Raw genomic sequence first — 17,116 nt, 5'->3', positions numbered from 1 at the left:
AGTCATGAGTATAGATGTGAAATATTTCAGGCTCCAAGTCTAATCCCTGTGAGACTCCACTAGCCACAACCTAGAATTCTGACAGTGTGAAAGCCCATTCAGCCCACCTGAAGAGCATCCCACCTAGACCCACCCTATCCCTGCATTTCCCATAGCTAATCCATCTGCACTCTTGGATACTATGGGCGCAATTCAGTGTGGCCAATCCACCCAACCTGAATCTTCGGATGTGGGAGGAAACCAGAGCACCCTGGGGAAACAGCTGGTGAAAGGCTTCTGCCCGAAATGTTGACTCTCCTCCTCCTTGGATGCTGCCTGACTGTCTGTGTTTTTCCAGCACCACACTCCCAACTCTGACCTCCAGCATCTGCAGTCCTCACTTTCTCCATCCAGGGGGAATCCACGCAGACACAGGGAGAATGTGCAACTCTACACACAGTTGTCCGAGTTTGGAAGCAAAACAGAATCCCAGGTGCTGTGAGGCAGATGTGCCAACCACTGAGCAGCAATTTATAGGAGGGAATAGGAGTGGGTGAGTGAAGAGGGTAGGCATTGGGTATCGGAGTGGGTGAGTGAACAGGGTAGGCATTGGGTATCGGAGTGAGTGAATGAACAGGGTAGACAGTGGGTATAGGAGTGGGTGAATGAACAGGGTAGACAGTGGGTATAGGAGTGGGTGAATGAACAGGGTAGACAGTGGGTATAGGAGTGGGTGAATGAACAGAATAGACAGTGGGTAGAGGAGTGAGTGAGTGAACAGGGTAGACAGTGGGTATAGGAGTGGGTGAGTGAACAGGGTAGACAGTGGGTATAGGAGTGGGTGAATGAACAGGGTAGACAGTGGGTATAGGAGTGAGTGAATGAACAGAATAGACAGTGGGTAGAGGAGTGAGTGAGTGAACAGGGTAGACAGTGGGTATAGGAGTGGGTGAGTGAACAGGGTAGACAGTGGGTATAGGAGTGGGTGAATGAACAGGGTAGACAGTGGGTATAGGAGTGGGTGAATGAACAGAATAGACAGTGGGTAGAGGAGTGAGTGAGTGAACAGGGTAGACAGTGGGTATCGGAGTGGGTGAGTGAACAGGGTAGACAGTGGGTATTGGAGTGGGTGAGTGAACAGGGTAGACAGTGGGTATAGGAGTGAGTGAGTGAACAGGGTAGACAGTGGGTATAGGAGTGGGTGAGTGAACAGGGTAGACAGTGGGTATAGGAGTGGGTGAGTGAACAGGGTAGACAGTGGGTATAGGAGCGGGTGAGTGAACAGGGTAGACAGTGGGTATAGGAGTGGGTGAGTGAACAGGGTAGACAGTGTGTATAGGAGTGGGTGAGTGAACAGGGTAGACAGTGGGTATTGGAGTGGGTAATTGAACAGGGTAGACAGTGGGTATTGGAGTGGGTGAGTGAACAGGGTAGACAGTGGGTATTGGAGTGGGTGAGTGAACAGGGTAGACAGTGAGTATAGGAGTGGGAGAATGAACAGGGTAGACAATGGGTATAGGAGTGGGTGAATGAACAGAATAGACAGGGGTAGAGGAGTGAGTGAGTGAACAGGGTAGACAGTGGGTATCGGAGTGGGTGAGTGAACAGGGTAGACAGTGGGTATTGGAGTGGGTGAGTGAACAGGGTAGACAGTGGGTATAGGAGTGAGTGAGTGAACAGGGTAGACAGTGGGTATAGGAGTGGGTGAGTGAACAGGGTAGACAGTGGGTATTGGAGTGGGTGAGTGAACAGAGTAGACAGTGGGTACAGGAGTGGGTGAGTGAACAGGGTAGACAGTGGGTATAGGAGCGGGTGAGTGAACAGGGTAGACAGTGGGTATAGGAGTGGGTGAGTGAACAGGGTAGACAGTGGGTATAGGAGTGGGTGATTGAACAGGGTAGACAGTGGGTATTGGAGTGGGTGAGTGAACAGGGTAGACAGTGGGTATAGGAGTGTGTGAATGAACAGGGTACACAGTGGGTATAGGAGTGGGTGAATGAACAGGGTTAGACAGTGGGTATAGGAGTGGGTGAATGAACAGGGTAGACAGTGGGTATAGGAGTGGGTGAATGAACAGGGTAGACAGTGGGTATTGGAGTGGGTGAGTGAACAGGGTAGACAGTGGGTATAGGAGTGGGTGAGTGAACAGGGTAGACAGTGGGTATAGGAGTGGGTGAGTGAACAGGGTAGACAGTGGGTATTGGAGTGGGTGAATGAACAGGGTTAGACAGTGGGTATAGGAGTGGGTGAGTGAACAGGGTAGACAGTGGGTATAGGAGTGGGTGAGTGAACAGGGTAGACAGTGGGTATTGGAGTGGGTGAATGAACAGGGTTAGACAGTGGGTATAGGAGTGGGTGAGAGAAAAGGGTAGACAGTGGGTATAGGAGTGGGTGAGTGAACAGGGTAGACAGTGGGTATAGGAGTGGGTGAGTGAACAGGGTAGACAGTGGGTATAGGAGTGGGTGAATGAACAGGGTAGACAGAGGGTATAGGAGTGGGTGAATGAACAGGGTAGACAGTGGGTGTAGGAGTGGGTGAGTGAACAGGGTAGACAGTGGGTATTGGAGTGGGTGAGTGAACAGGGTAGACAGTGGGTATAGGAGTGGGTGAATGAGCAGGGTAGACAGAGGGTATAGGAGTGGGTGAATGAACAGGGTAGACAGTGGGTGTAGGAGTGGGTGAGTGAACAGGGTAGACAGTGGGTATTGGAGTGGGTGAGTGAACAGGGTAGACAGTGGGTATAGGAGTGGGTGAGTGAACAGGGTAGACAGTGGGTATAGGAGTGGGTGAGTGAACAGGGTAGACAGTGGGTATAGGAGTGGGTGAATGAACAGGGTAGACAGAGGGTATAGGAGTGGGTGAGTGAACAGGGTAGACAGTGGGTATAGGAGTGGGTGAGTGAACAGGGTAGACAGTGGGTATAGGAGTGGGTGAGTGAACAGGGTAGACAGAGGGTATAGGAGTGGGTGAGTGAACAGGGTAGACAGTGGGTATTGGAGTGGGTGAGTGAACAGGGTAGACAGTGGGTATTGGAGTGGGTGAATGAACAGGGTTAGACAGTGGGTATAGGAGTGGGTGAGTGAACAGGGTAGACAGTGGGTATAGGAGTGGGTGAGTGAACAGGGTAGACAGTGGGTATTGGAGTGGGTGAGTGAACAGGGTAGACAGTGGGTATAGGAGTGGGTGAGTGAACAGGGTAGACAGTGGGTATTGGAGTGGGTGAATGAACAGGGTAGACAGTGGGTATTGGAGTGGGTGAATGAACAGGGTTAGACAGTGGGTAAAGGAGTGGGTGAGTAAACAGGGTAGACAGTGGGTATAGGAGTGGGTGAGTGAACAGGGTAGACAGTGGGTATAGGAGTGTGTGAATGAACAGGGTAGACAGTGGGTATAGGAGTGGGTGAGTGAACAGGGTAGACAGTGGGTATAGGAGTGTGTGAATGAACAAGGTCGACAGTGGGTATAGGAGTGGGTGAGTGAACAGGGTAGACAGTGGGTATAGGAGTGGGTGAGTGAACAGGGTAGACAGTGGTTATAGGAGTGGGTGAATGAACAGGGTAGACAGTGGGTATAGGAGTGCGTGTATGAACAGGGTAGACAGTGGGTATAGGAGTGGGTGAGTGAACAGGTTAGACAGTGGGTATAGGAGTGTGTGAATGAACAGGGTAGACAGTGGGTATTGCAGTGGGTGAATGAACAGGGGATACAGTGGGTATAGGAGTGGGTGAGTGAACAGGGTAGACAGTGGGTATAGGAGTGGGTGAGTGAACAGGGTAGACAGTGGGTATTGGAGTGGGTGAATGAACAGGGTAGACAGTGGGTATAGGAGTGGGTGAGTGAACAGGGTAGACAGTGGATATAGGAGTGGGTGAGTGAACAAGGTAGACAGTGGGTATAGGAGTGGGTGAATGAACTGGGTAGACAGAGGATATAGGAGTGGGTGAATGAACAGGGGATACAGTGGGTATAGGAGTGGGTGAGTGAACAGGTTAGACAGTGGGTATAGGCGTGGGTGAATGAACAGGGGATACAGTGGGTATAGGAGTGGGTGAGTGAACAGGTTAGACAGTGGGTATAGGCGTGGGTGAGTGAACAGGGTAGACAGAGGGTATAGGAGAGGGTGAGTGAACAGGGTAGACAGTGGGTATAGGAGTGGGTGAATGAACAGGGTAGTCAGTGGGTATAGGAGTGGGTGAGTGAACAGGGTAGACAGTGGGTATAGGATTGGGTGAATGAACAGGGTAGACAGTGGGTATAGGAGTGGGTGAATGAACAGGGTAGACAGTGGGTATAGGAGTGGGTGAGTGAACAGGTTAGACAGTGGGTATAGGCGTGGGTGAGTGAACAGGGTAGACAGTGGGTATAGGAGTGGGTGAGTGAACAGGGTAGACAGTGGGTATAGGAGTGGGTGAGTGAACAGGGTAGACAGTGGGTATAGGAGTGGGTGAGTGAACAGGGTAGACAGTGGGTATAGGAGTGGGTGAGTGAACAGGGTAGACAGTGGGTATAGGAGTGGGTGAATGAACAGGGTAGACAGTGGGTATAGGAGTGGGTGAGTGAACAGTGTAGACAGTGGGTATCGGAGTGGGTGAATGAACAGGGTAGACAGTGGATATAGGAGTGGGTGAATGAACAGGGGATACAGTGGGTATAGGAGTGGGTGAGTGAACATGTTAGACAGTGTTTATAGGAGTGAGTGAATGAACAGGGTAGACAGTGGGTATTGGACTGGGTGAGTGAACAGGGTAGACAGTGGGTTTAGGTGTGGGTGAATGAACAGGGTAGACAGTGGGTATAGGAGTGGGTGAGTGAACAGGGTAGACAGTGGGTATAGGAGTGAGTGAATGAACAGGGTAGACAGTGGGTGTAGGAGTGGGTGAATGAACAGGGTAGACAGTGGGTATTGGAGTGGGTGAATGAACAGGGTAGACAGTGGGTGTAGGAGTGGGTGAATGAACAGGGTAGACAGTGGGTATAGGAGTGGGTGAGTGAACAGGGTAGACAGTGGGTATCGGAGTGAGTGAATGAACAGGGTAGACAGTGTGTATAGGAGTGGGTGAGTGAACAGGGTAGACAGTGGATATAGGAGTGGGTGAGTGAACAGGGTAGAAAAAGGGTATAGGAGTGGGTGAATGAACAGGGTAGACAGTGGGTATTGGAGTGGGTGAATGAACAGGGTAGACAGTGGGTGTAGGAGTGGGTGAATGAACAGGGTAGACAGTGGGTATAGGAGTGGGTGAGTGAACAGGGTAGACAGTGGGTATCGGAGTGAGTGAATGAACAGGGTAGACAGTGTGTATAGGAGTGGGTGAGTGAACAGGGTAGACAGTGGATATAGGAGTGGGTGAGTGAACAAGGTAGAAAAAGGGTATAGGAGTGGGTGAATGAACAGGGTAGACAGTGGGTATAGGAGTGAGTGAATGAACAGGGTAGACAGTGGGTGTAGGAGTGGGTGAATGAACAGGGTAGACAGTGGGTATAGGAGTGCGTGAGTGAACAGGGTAGACAGTGGGTATAGGAGTGGGTGAGTGAACAGGTTAGACAGTGGGTATAGGAGTAGGTGAATGAACAGGGTCGAAAAAGGGTACAGGAGTGGGTGAATGAACAGGGTAGACAGTGGGTATAGGAGTAGGTGAATGAACAGGGTCGAAAAAGGGTATAGGAGTGGGTGAGTGAACAGGGTAGACAGTGGGTATAGGAGTGGGTGAATGAACAGGGTAGACAGTGGGTATCGGAGTGAGTGAATGAACAGGGTAGACAGTGTGTATAGGAGTGGGTGAGTGAACAGGGTAGACAGTGGATATAGGAGTGGGTGAATGAACAGGGTAGAAAAAGGGTAGAGGAGTGGGTGAATGAACAGGGTAGACAGTGGGTATAGGAGTGGGTGAGTGCACAGGGTAGACAGTGGGTATAGGAGTGGGTGAATGAACAGGGTAGACAGTGGGTATAGGAGTGGGTGAATGAACAGGGTAGACAGTGGGTATAGGAGTGGGTGAGTGAACAGGGTAGACAGTGGGTATAGGAGTGGGTGAGTGAACAGGGTAGACAGTGGGTATAGGAGTGGGTGAATGAACAGGGTAGACAGTGGGTATCGGAGTGAGTGAATGAACAGGGTAGGCAGTGTGAAAAGGAGTGGGTGAGTGAACAGGGTAGACAGTGGATATAGGAGTGGGTGAATGAACAGGGTAGAAAAAGGGTATAGGAGTGGGTGAATGAACAGGGTAGACAGTGGGTATAGGAGTGGGTGAATGAACAGGGTAGACAGTGGGTGTAGGAGTGGGTGAATGAACAGGGTAGACAGTGGGTATAGGAGTGGGTGAGTGAACAGGGTAGACAGTGGGTATCGGAGTGAGTGAATGAACAGGGTAGACAGTGTGTATAGGAGTGGGTGAGTGAACAGGGTAGACAGTGGATATAGGAGTGGGTGAGTGAACAGGGTAGAAAAAGGGTATAGGAGTGGGTGAATGAACAGGGTAGACAGTGGGTATAGGAGTGAGTGAATGAACAGGGTAGACAGTGGGTGTAGGAGTGGGTGAATGAACAGGGTAGACAGTGGGTATAGGAGTGGGTGAGTGAACAGGGTAGACAGTGGGTATAGGAGTGGGTGAGTGAACAGGTTAGACAGTGGGTATAGGAGTAGGTGAATGAACAGGGTCGAAAAAGGGTACAGGAGTGGGTGAATGAACAGGGTAGACAGTGGGTATAGGAGTAGGTGAATGAACAGGGTCGAAAAAGGGTATAGGAGTGGGTGAGTGAACAGGGTAGACAGTGGGTATAGGAGTGGGTGAATGAACAGGGTAGACAGTGGGTATCGGAGTGAGTGAATGAACAGGGTAGACAGTGTGTATAGGAGTGGGTGAGTGAACAGGGTAGACAGTGGATATAGGAGTGGGTGAATGAACAGGGTAGAAAAAGGGTAGAGGAGTGGGTGAATGAACAGGGTAGACAGTGGGTATAGGAGTGGGTGAGTGCACAGGGTAGACAGTGGGTATAGGAGTGGGTGAATGAACAGGGTAGACAGTGGGTATAGGAGTGGGCGAATGAACAGGGTAGACAGTGGGTATAGGAGTGGGTGAGTGAACAGGGTAGACAGTGGGTATAGGAGTGGGTGAGTGAACAGGGTAGACAGTGGGTATAGGAGTGGGTGAATGAACAGGGTAGACAGTGGGTATCGGAGTGAGTGAATGAACAGGGTAGGCAGTGTGAAAAGGAGTGGGTGAGTGAACAGGGTAGACAGTGGATATAGGAGTGGGTGAATGAACAGGGTAGAAAAAGGGTATAGGAGTGGGTGAATGAACAGGGTAGACAGTGGGTATAGGAGTGGGTGAGTGAACAGGGTAGACAGTGGGTATAGGAGTGGGTGAGTGAACAGGGTAGATAGTGGGTATCGGAGTGAGTGAGTGAACAGGGTAGACAGTGGGTATAGGAGTGGGTGAGTGAACAGGGTAGACAGTGGGTATAGGAGTGGGTGAATGAACAGGGTAGACAGTGGGTATCGGAGTGGGTGAGTGAACAGAGTAGACAGTGGGTATAGGAGTGGGTGAGTGAACAGGGTAGACAATGGGTATCGGAGTGTGTGAGTGAACAGGGTAGACAGTGGATATAGGAGTGGGTGAATGAACAGGGTAGCCAGTGGGTATAGGAGTGGGTGAGTGAACAGGGTAGACTTTGTATAGGAGTGGGTGAATGAACAGGGTAGACTTTGTATAGGAGTGGGTGAATGAACAGGGTAGACAGTGGGTATAGGAGTGGGTGAATGAACAGGGTAGACAGTGGGTATAGGAGTGGTTGAATGAACAGGGAAGACTTTGTATAGGAGTGGGTGAATGACCAGGGTAGACAGTGGGTATAGGAGTGGGTGAATGAACAGGGTAGACAGTAGTTATAGGAGCGGGTGAGTGAACAGGGTAGACAGTGGGTATCGGAGTGAGTGAATGAACAGGGTAGACAGTAGTTATAGGAGCGGGTGAGTGAACAGGGTAGACAGTGGGTATAGGAGTGGGTGAATGAACAGGGTAGACAGTAGTTATAGGAGCGGGTGAGTGAACAGGGTAGACAGTGGGTATAGGAGTGGGTGAGTGAACAGGGTAGACAGAGGATATAGGAGTGGGTGAATGAACAGGGTAGACAGTGGGTATTGGAGTGGTTGAATGATCAGGGTCGACAGTGGGTATAGGAGTGGGTGAATGAACAGGGTAGACAGTGGGTATAGGAGGGAGTGAGTGAACAGGGTAGACAGTGGGTATCGGAGTGAGTGAATGAACAGGGTAGACAGTGGGTATAGGAGTGGGTGAATGAACAGGGTAGACAGTGGGTATAGGAGTGGGTGAATGAACAGGGTAGACAGTGGGTATAGGAGGGAGTGAGTGAACAGGGTAGACAGTGGGTATAGGAGTGGGTGAATGAACAGGGTAGACAGTAGTTATAGGAGCGGGTGAGTGAACAGGGTAGACAGTGGGTATCGGAGTGAGTGAGTGAACAGGGTAGACAGTGGGTATAGGAGTGGGTGAATGAACAGGGTAGACAGTGGGTATAGGAGTGGGTGAATGAACAGGGTAGACAGTCGTTATAGGAGCGGGTGAGTGAACAGGGTAGACAGTGGGTATCGGAGTGAGTGAGTGAACAGGGTGGACAGTGGGTATAGGAGTGGGTGAGTGAACAGGGTAGACAGTGGGTATCGGAGTGAGTGAATGAACAGGGTAGACAGTGTGTATAGGAGTGGGTGAATGAACAGGGTAGACAGTGGGTATAGGAGTGGGTGAGTGAACAGGGTAGACAGTGGGTATAGGAGTGGGTGAGTGAACAGGGTAGACAGTGGATATAGGAATGGGTGAGTGAACAGGGTAGACAGTGGGTATAGGAGTGGGTGAATGAACAGGGTAGCCAGTGGATATAGGAGTGGGTGAGTGAACAGGATAGACAGTGGGTATAGGAGTGGGTGAATGAACAGGGTAGACTTTGTATAGGAGTGGGTGAATGAACAGGGTAGACTTTGTTTAGGAGTGGGTGAATGAACAGGGTAGCCAGTGGGTATAGGAGTGGGTGAGTGAACAGGGTAGACTTTGTATAGGAGTGGGTGAATGAACAGGGTAGACAGTGGGTATAGGAGTGGGTGAGTGAACAGGGTAGACAGTGTGTATAGGAGTGGGTGAGTGAACAGGGTAGACAGTGGGTATAGGAGTGGGTGAATGAACAGGGTAGACAGTAGTTATAGGAGCGGGTGAGTGAACAGGGTAGACAGTGGGTATAGGAGTGGGTGAGTGAACAGGGTAGACAGAGGATATAGGAGTGGGTGAATGAACAGGGTCGACAGTGGGTATAGGAGTGGGTGAATGAACAGGGTAGACTTTGTATAGGATTGGGTGAATGAACAGGGTAGACAGTGGGTATAGGAGTGGGTGAGTGAACAGGGTAGACAGTGGGTATCGGAGTGAGTGAATGAACAGGGTAGACAGTGTGTATAGGAGTGGGTGAGTGAACAGCGTTAGACAGTGGGTATATGAGTTGGTGAATGAACAGGGTAGACTTTGTATAGGAGTGGGTGAATGAACAGGGTAGACAGTGGGTATAGGTGTGGGTGAGTGAACAGGGTAGACAGTGGGTATCGGAGTGAGTGAATGAACAGGGTAGACAGTGTGTATAGGAGTGGGTGAGTGAACAGGGTAGACAGAGGATATAGGAGTGGGTGATTGAACAGGGTCGACAGTGGGTATAGGAGTGGGTGAATGAACAGGGTAGACAGTAGTTATAGGAGCGGGTGAGTGAACAGGGTAGACAGTGGTTATAGGAGTGGGTGAGTGAACAGGGTAGACAGAGGATATAGGAGTGGGTGAATGAACAGGGTCGACAGTGGGTATAGGAGTGGGTGAATGAACAGGGTAGACAGTGGGTATAGGAGGGAGTGAGTGAACAGGGTAGACAGTGGGTATCGGAGTGAGCGAATGAACAGGGTAGACAGTGTGTATAGGAGTGGGTGAGTGAACAGGGTAGACAGTGGGTGTAGGATTGGGTGAATGAACAGGGTTAGACAGTGGGTATAGGAGTCGGTGAATGAACAGGGTAGACAGTGGGTATAGGAGTGGGTGAGTGAACAGGGTAGACAGTGGATATAGGAGTGGGTGAATGAACAGGGTACACAGTGGGTATAGGAGTCGGTGAATGAACAGGGTAGTCAGTGGGTATAGGAATGAGTGAGTGAACAGTGTTGACAGTAGGTATAGGAGTGGGTGAGTTGACAGGGTATACAGTGGGTATAGGAGTGGATGTGTGAACAGGGTAGACAGTGGGGAAAGGAGTGGGTGAGTCAACAGGGTAGATAGTGGGTATAGGTGTGGGTGAATGAACAGGGTATACAGCGGGTATAGGAATGAGTGAGTGAACAGGGTTAGACAGTAGGTATAGAAGTGGGTGAATGAACAGGGTTAGACAGTGAGTACAGGAGTGAGTGAGTGAACTGGGTTAGAAAGTGGGTATAGGAGATGGTGAATGAACAGGGTAAGACAGTGGGTATAGGAGTGAGTGAGTGAACAGGGTTAGACAGTGGGTCTGGGAGTGGGTGAATGAACAGGGTAGACAGTGGGTATAGGAGTGAGTGATTGAACAGGGTTAGACAGTGGGTAAAGGAGTGAATGATTGAACAGGGTAGACAGTGGGTATAGGAGTGAGTGAGTGAACAGGGTAAATAGTGGGTATTGGAGTGGGTGAATGTACAGGGTAGACAGTGGGTATAGGAGTGAGTGAGTGAACAGGGTTAGACAGTGGGTATAGGAGTGAGTGAGTGAACAGGGTTAGACAGTGGGTATAGGAGTGAGTGAGTGAACAGGGTTAGAAAGTGGGTATAGGAGAGGATGAATGAACAGGGTAAGACAGTGGGTATAGGAGTGAGTGAGTGAACAGGGTTAGAGAGTGGGTCTGGGAGTGGGTAAATGAACAGGGTAGACAGTGGGTATAGGAGTGAGTGATTGAACAGGGTTAGACAGTGGGTATAGGAGTGAGTGATTGAACAGGGTAGACAGTGGGTATAGGAGTGAGTGGTTGAACAGGGTAGACAGTGGGTATAGGAGTGAGTGAGTGAACAGGGTTAGACAGTGGGTATAGGAGTGGGTGAATGAACTTGGGTAGACTGGGTATAGGAGTGGGTGAATGAACAGGGTATACAGTGGGTATAGGAGTGAGTGAGTGAGTGAGTGAACAGGGTTAGACAGTGGATATAGAAGTGGGTGAATAAACAGGGTTAGAAAGTGGGTATAGGAGAGGATGAATGAACAGGGTAAGACAGTGGGTATAGGAGTGAGTGAGTGAACAGGGTTAGACAGTGGGTATAGGAGTGGGTGAATGAACAGGGTAGATAGTGGGTATAGGAGTGAGTGATTGAACAGGGTTAGACAGTGGGTATAGGAGTGAGTGATTGAACAGGGTAGACAGTGGGTATAGGAGTGAGTGATTGAACAGGGTTAGACAGTGGGTATAGGAGTGAGTGATTGAACAGGGTAGACAGTGGGTATAGGAGTGGGTGAATGAACAGGGTAGACAGTGGGTATAGGAGTGAGTGATTGAACAGGGTTAGACAGTGGGTATAGGAGTGGGTGAGTGAACAGGGTAGACAGTGGGTATAGGAGTGAGTGAGTGAACAGGGTAGACAGTGGGTATAGGAGTGAGTGAGTGGACAGGGTAGACAGAGGGTATAGGAGTGGGTGTATAAACAGGGTAGACAGTGGGTATAGGAGTGGGTGAGTGAACAGTGTAGACTTTGTATCAGAGTGGGTGAATGAACAGGGTACACTTTGTATAGGAGTGGGTGAATGAACAGGGTAGACAGTGGGTATAGGAGTGGGTGAGTGAACAGGGTAGACAGTGTGTATAGGAGTGGGTGAGTGAACAGGGTAGACAGTGGGTATAGGAGTGGGTGAGTGAACAGGGTAGACAGTGTGTATAGGAGTGGGTGAGTGAACAGGGTAGACAGTGGGTATAGGAGTGGGTGAGTGAACAGGGTTGACAGTGGGTATAGGAGTGGGTGAGTGAACAGGGTAGACAGTGGGTATAGGAGTGGGTGAATGAACAGGGTAGACAGAGGGTATAGGAGTGTGTGAATGAACAGGGTAGACAGTGTGTATAGGAGTGGGTGAGTGAACAGGGTAGACAGTGGGTATAGGAGTGGGTGAATGAACAGGGTAGACAGTGGGTACAGGAGTGGGTAAGTGAACAGGGTAAACAATGGGTATAGGAGTGGGTGAATGAACATGTTAGACTTTGTATAGGTGTGGGAGAATGAGCAGAGTAGTCAGTGGGTATAGGAGTGGGTGAATGAACAGGGTTAGACAGTGGGTATAGGAGTGGGTGAGTGAACAGGGTAGACTTTGTATAGGAGTGGGTGAGTGAACAGGGTAGACAGAGGGTATAGGAATGGGTGAGTGAACAGGGTAGACAGTGGGTATAGGAGTGGGTGAGTGAACAGGGTAGACAGTGGGTACAGGAGTGGGTAAGTGAACAGGGTAAACAATGGGTATAGGAGTGGGTGAATGAACATGTTAGACTTTGTATAGGTGTGGGAGAATGAGCAGAGTAGTCAGTGGGTATAGGAGTGGGTGAATGAACAGGGTTAGACAGTGGGTATAGGAGTGGGTGAGTGAACAGGGTAGACTTTGTATAGGAGTGGGTGAGTGAACAGGGTAGACAGAGGGTATAGGAATGGGTGAGTGAACAGGGTAGACAGTGGGTATAGGAGTGGGTGAGTGAACAGGGTAGACAGTGGGTATAGGAGTGGGTGAGTGAACAGGGTAGACAGTGGGTATAGGAGTGGGTGAGTGAACAGGGTAGACAGTGGGTATAGGAGTGGGTGAGTGAACAGGGTAGACAGTGGGTATAGGAGTGGGTGAGTGAACAGGGTAGACAGTGGGTATAGGAGTGGGTGAGTGAACAGGGTAGACAGTGGGTATAGGAGTGGGTGAATGAACAGGATAGACAGTGGGTATAGGAGCGAGTGATTGAACAGGGTAGGCCGTGGGTATAGGAGTGGGTGAATGAACAGGGTAAACACTGGGTATAGGAGTGGGTGAGTGTACAGGGTTAGACAGTGGGTATAGGAGTGAGTGAGTTGACAGGGTAGACAGTGGGTATAGGAGTGAATGGGTGAACAGGGTAGACAGTGGGTAAAGGAGTCGGTGAGTGAACAGGGTAGACAGTGGGTATAGGAGTGGGTGAGTGAACAGGGTAGACAGTGGGTATAGGAGTGAGTGAATGAACAGGGTCGAAAGTGGGTATAGGAATGGGTGAATGAACAGGGTAAACACTGGGTATAGGAGTGGGTGAGTGAACAGGGTAGACAGTGGGTATAGGTGTGGGTGAATGAACAGGGTAGACAGTGGGTATAGGAGTGAGTGAATGAACAGGGTAGATAGTGGGTATAGGAGTGGGTGAATGAACAGGGTAGACAGTGGGTATAGGAGCGGGTGAGTGAACAGGTTAGACAGTGGGTGTAGGAGTGGGTGAATGAACTGGTTAGACAGTGGGTATAGGCGTGGGTGAATGAACAGGGTAGACAGTGGGTATAGGAGTGGGTGAGTGAACAGGGTAGACAGTGGGTATAGGAATGGGTGAATGAACAGGGTAGACAGTGGGTATTGGAGTGGGTGAGTGAACAGGTTAGACAGTGGGTATAGGAGTGGGTGAATGGACAGGGTAGACAGTGGGTATAGGAGTGGGTGAGTGAACAGGGTAGACAGTGGGTATAGGAGTGGGTGAGTGAACAGGGTATACAGTGGGTATAGGAGTGGGTGAATGAACAGGGTAGACAGTGGGTATTGGAGTGGGTGTGCGAACAGGGTAGACAGTGGGTATAGGAGTGGGTGAATGGACAGGGTAGACAGTGGGTATAGGAGTGGGTGAATGAACAGGGTAGACAGTGGGTATAGGAGTGGGTGAATGGACAGGGTAGACAGTGGGTATAGGAGTGGGTGAATGAACAGGGTAGACAGTGGGTATAGGAGCGGGTGAGTGAACAGGTTAGACAGTGGGTATAGGAGTGGGTGAATGGACAGGGTAGACAGTGGGTATAGGAGTGGGTGAATGAACAGGGTAGACAGTGGGTATAGGAGTGGGTGAATGAACAGGGTATACAATGGGTATAGGAGTGGGTGAGTGAACAGGGTAGACAGTGGGTATAGGAGTGGGTGAATGGACAGGGTAGACAGTGGGTATAGGAGTGGGTGAATGAACAGGGTAGACAGTGGGTATAGGAGCGGGTGAATGAACAGGGTAGACAGTGGGTATAGGAGTGGGTGAATGAACAGGGTAGACAGGGAATATAGGAGCGGGTGAGTGAACAGGTTAGACAGTGGGTATAGGAGTGGGCGAATGAACAAGGTAGACAGTGGGTATAGGAGTGGGTGAGTGAACAGGGTAGACAGTGGGTATAGGAGTGGGTGAATGAACAAGGTAGACAGTGGGTATAGGAGTGGTTGAATGAACAGGGTAGACAGTGGGTACAGGAGTGGGTGAATGAACAGGTTAGTCAGTGGGTGTAGGATTGGGTGAATGAACAGGGTAGACAGTGGGTATAGGAGTGGGTGAATGAACAGGATAGACAGTGGGTATAGGAGTGGGTGAATGAACAGTGTAGACAGTAGTTATAGGAGCGGGTGAGTGAACAGGGTAGACAGTGAGTATAGGAGTGGATGAGTGAACAGGGTAGACAGTGGGTATAGGAGTGGGTGAATGAACAGGGTAGACAGAGGGTATAGGCGTGGGTGAATGAACAGGGTAGACAGTGGGTATAGAAGTGAGTGATTGAACAGGGTAGGCCGTGGGTATAGGAGTGGGTGAGTGAACAGGGTAGACAGTGGGTATAGGAGTGAGTGAATGAACAGGGTAGGCCGTGGGTATAGGAGTGAGTGAGTGAACAGGGTAGACAGTGGGTATAGGAGTGGGTGAGTGAACAGGGTAAACAATGGGTATAGGAGTGAGTGAATGAACAGGGTCGAAAGTGGGTATAGGAATGAGTGAGTGAACAGGGTGGACAGTGGGTATAGGAGTGGGTGAGTGAACAGGGTAGACAGTGGATATAGGAGTGGGTGAATGAACAGGGTAAACACTGGGTATAGGAGTGGGTGAGTGAACAGGGTTAGACAGTGGGCATAGGTGTGGGTGAATGAACAGGGTAGACAGTGGGTATAGGAGTGAGTGAATGAACAGGGTAGATATTGTTTATAGGAATGGATGAATGAACAGGGTAGACAGTGGGTGTAGGAGTGGGTGAATGAACAGGGTAAACAGTGGGTATCGGAGTGGGTGAATGAACAGGGTAGACAGTGGGTATAGGAGTGGGTGAATGAACAGGGTAGACAGTAGTTATAGGAGCGGGTGAGTGAACAGGGTAGACAGTGGATATAGGAGTGGGTGAGTGACCAGGGTAGACAGAGGATATAGGAGTGGATGAATGAACAGGGTAGACAGTGGGTACAGGAGTGGGTGAGTGAACAGGGTAGACAGTGGGTATCGGAGTGGGTGAATGAACAGGTTAGTCAGTGGGTGTAGGATTGGGTGAATGAACAGGGTAGACAGTGGGTATAGGAGTGAGTGATTGAACAAGGTTAGACAGTGGGTATAGGAGTGAGTGATTGAACAGGGTAGACAGTGGGTATAGGAGTGGGTGAATGAACAGGGTAGACAGTGGGTATAGGAGTGAATGAGTGAACAGGGTAGACAGTGGGTATAGGAGTGAGTGATTGAACAGGGTTAGACAGTGGGTATAGGAGTGAGTGATTGAACAGGGTAGACAGTGGGTATAGGAGTGGGTGAATGAACAGGGTAGACAGTGGGTATAGGAGTGAGTGATTGAACAGGGTTAGACAGTGGGTATAGGAGTGGGTGAGTGAACAGGGTAGACAGTGGGTATAGGAGTGAGTGAGTGAACAGGGTAGACAGTGGGTATAGGAGTGAGTGAGTGGACAGGGTAGACAGAGGGTATAGGAGTGGGTGTATAAACAGGGTAGACAGTGGGTATAGGAGTGGGTGAGTGAACAGTGTAGACTTTGTATCAGAGTGGGTGAATGAACAGGGTAGACTTTGTATAGGAGTGGGTGAATGAACAGGGTAGACAGTGGGTATAGGAGTGGGTGAGTGAACAGGGTAGACAGTGTGTATAGGAGTGGGTGAGTGAACAGGGTAGACAGTGGGTATAGGAGTGGGTGAGTGAACAGGGTAGACAGTGTGTATAGGATTGGGTGAGTGAACAGGGTAGACAGTGGGTATAGGAGTGGGTGAGTGAACAGGGTAGACAGTGGGTATAGGAGTGGGTGAGTGAACAGGGTAGACAGTGGGTATAGGAGTGGGTGAATGAACAGGGTAGACAGAGGGTATAGGAGTGTGTGAATGAACAGGGTAGACAGTGTGTATAGGAGTGGGTGAATGAACAGGGTAGACAGTGGGTACAGGAGTGGGTAAGTGAACAGGGTAAACAATGGGTATAGGAGTGGGTGAATGAACATGTTAGACTTTGTATAGGTGTGGGAGAATGAGCAGAGTAGTCAGTGGGTTTAGGAGTGGGTGAATGAACAGGGTTAGACAGTGGGTATAGGAGTGGGTGAGTGAACAGGGTAGACAGTGGGTATAGGAGTCAGTGAATGAACAGGGTTGACAGTGGGTGTAGGAGCGGGTGAATGAACAGGGTAAACAGTGGGTATAGGAGTGAGTGATTGAACAGGGTAGACTTTGTATAGGAGTGGGTGAGTGAACAGGGTAGACAGAGGGTATAGGAATGGGTGAGTGAACAGGGTAGACAGTGGGTATAGGAGTGGGTGAGTGAACAGGGTAGACAGTGGGTATAGGAGTGGGTGAGTGAACAGGGTAGACAGTGGGTATAGGAGTGGGTGAGTGAACAGGGTAGACAGTGGGTATAGGAGTGGGTGAGTGAACAGGGTAGACAGTGGGTATAGGAGTGGGTGAGTGAACAGGGTAGACAGTGGGTATAGGAGTGGGTGAGTGAACAGGGTAGGCCGTGGGTATAGGAGTGGGTGAATGAACAGGGTAAACACTGGGTATAGGAGTGGGTGAGTGTACAGGGTTAGACAGTGGGTATAGGAGTGAGTGAGTTGACAGGGTAGACAGTGGGTATAGGAGTGAATGGGTGAACAGGGTAGA

At 50.0% G+C, this 17,116-nt stretch overlaps 1 protein-coding gene across 2 annotated transcripts in view; it reads left to right on the top strand.

Moving 5' to 3' along the window:
- The window catches only part of LOC122554907 (angiotensin-converting enzyme 2-like), an 83,063-nt gene that overhangs the window by 54,967 nt on the left and 10,980 nt on the right, over positions 1-17,116 (top strand). The window lies entirely within an intron of this gene.

This window comes from Chiloscyllium plagiosum, unplaced genomic scaffold, assembly GCF_037043375.1.
Source record: "Chiloscyllium plagiosum isolate Xiang-an unplaced genomic scaffold, Cpla_swu_hap1 HiC_scaffold_12, whole genome shotgun sequence".
NCBI lineage: Eukaryota > Metazoa > Chordata > Chondrichthyes > Orectolobiformes > Hemiscylliidae > Chiloscyllium > Chiloscyllium plagiosum.
Note: the sequence above shows the minus strand (reverse complement) of the source record. Positions and strands in the feature narration are given on the sequence as shown.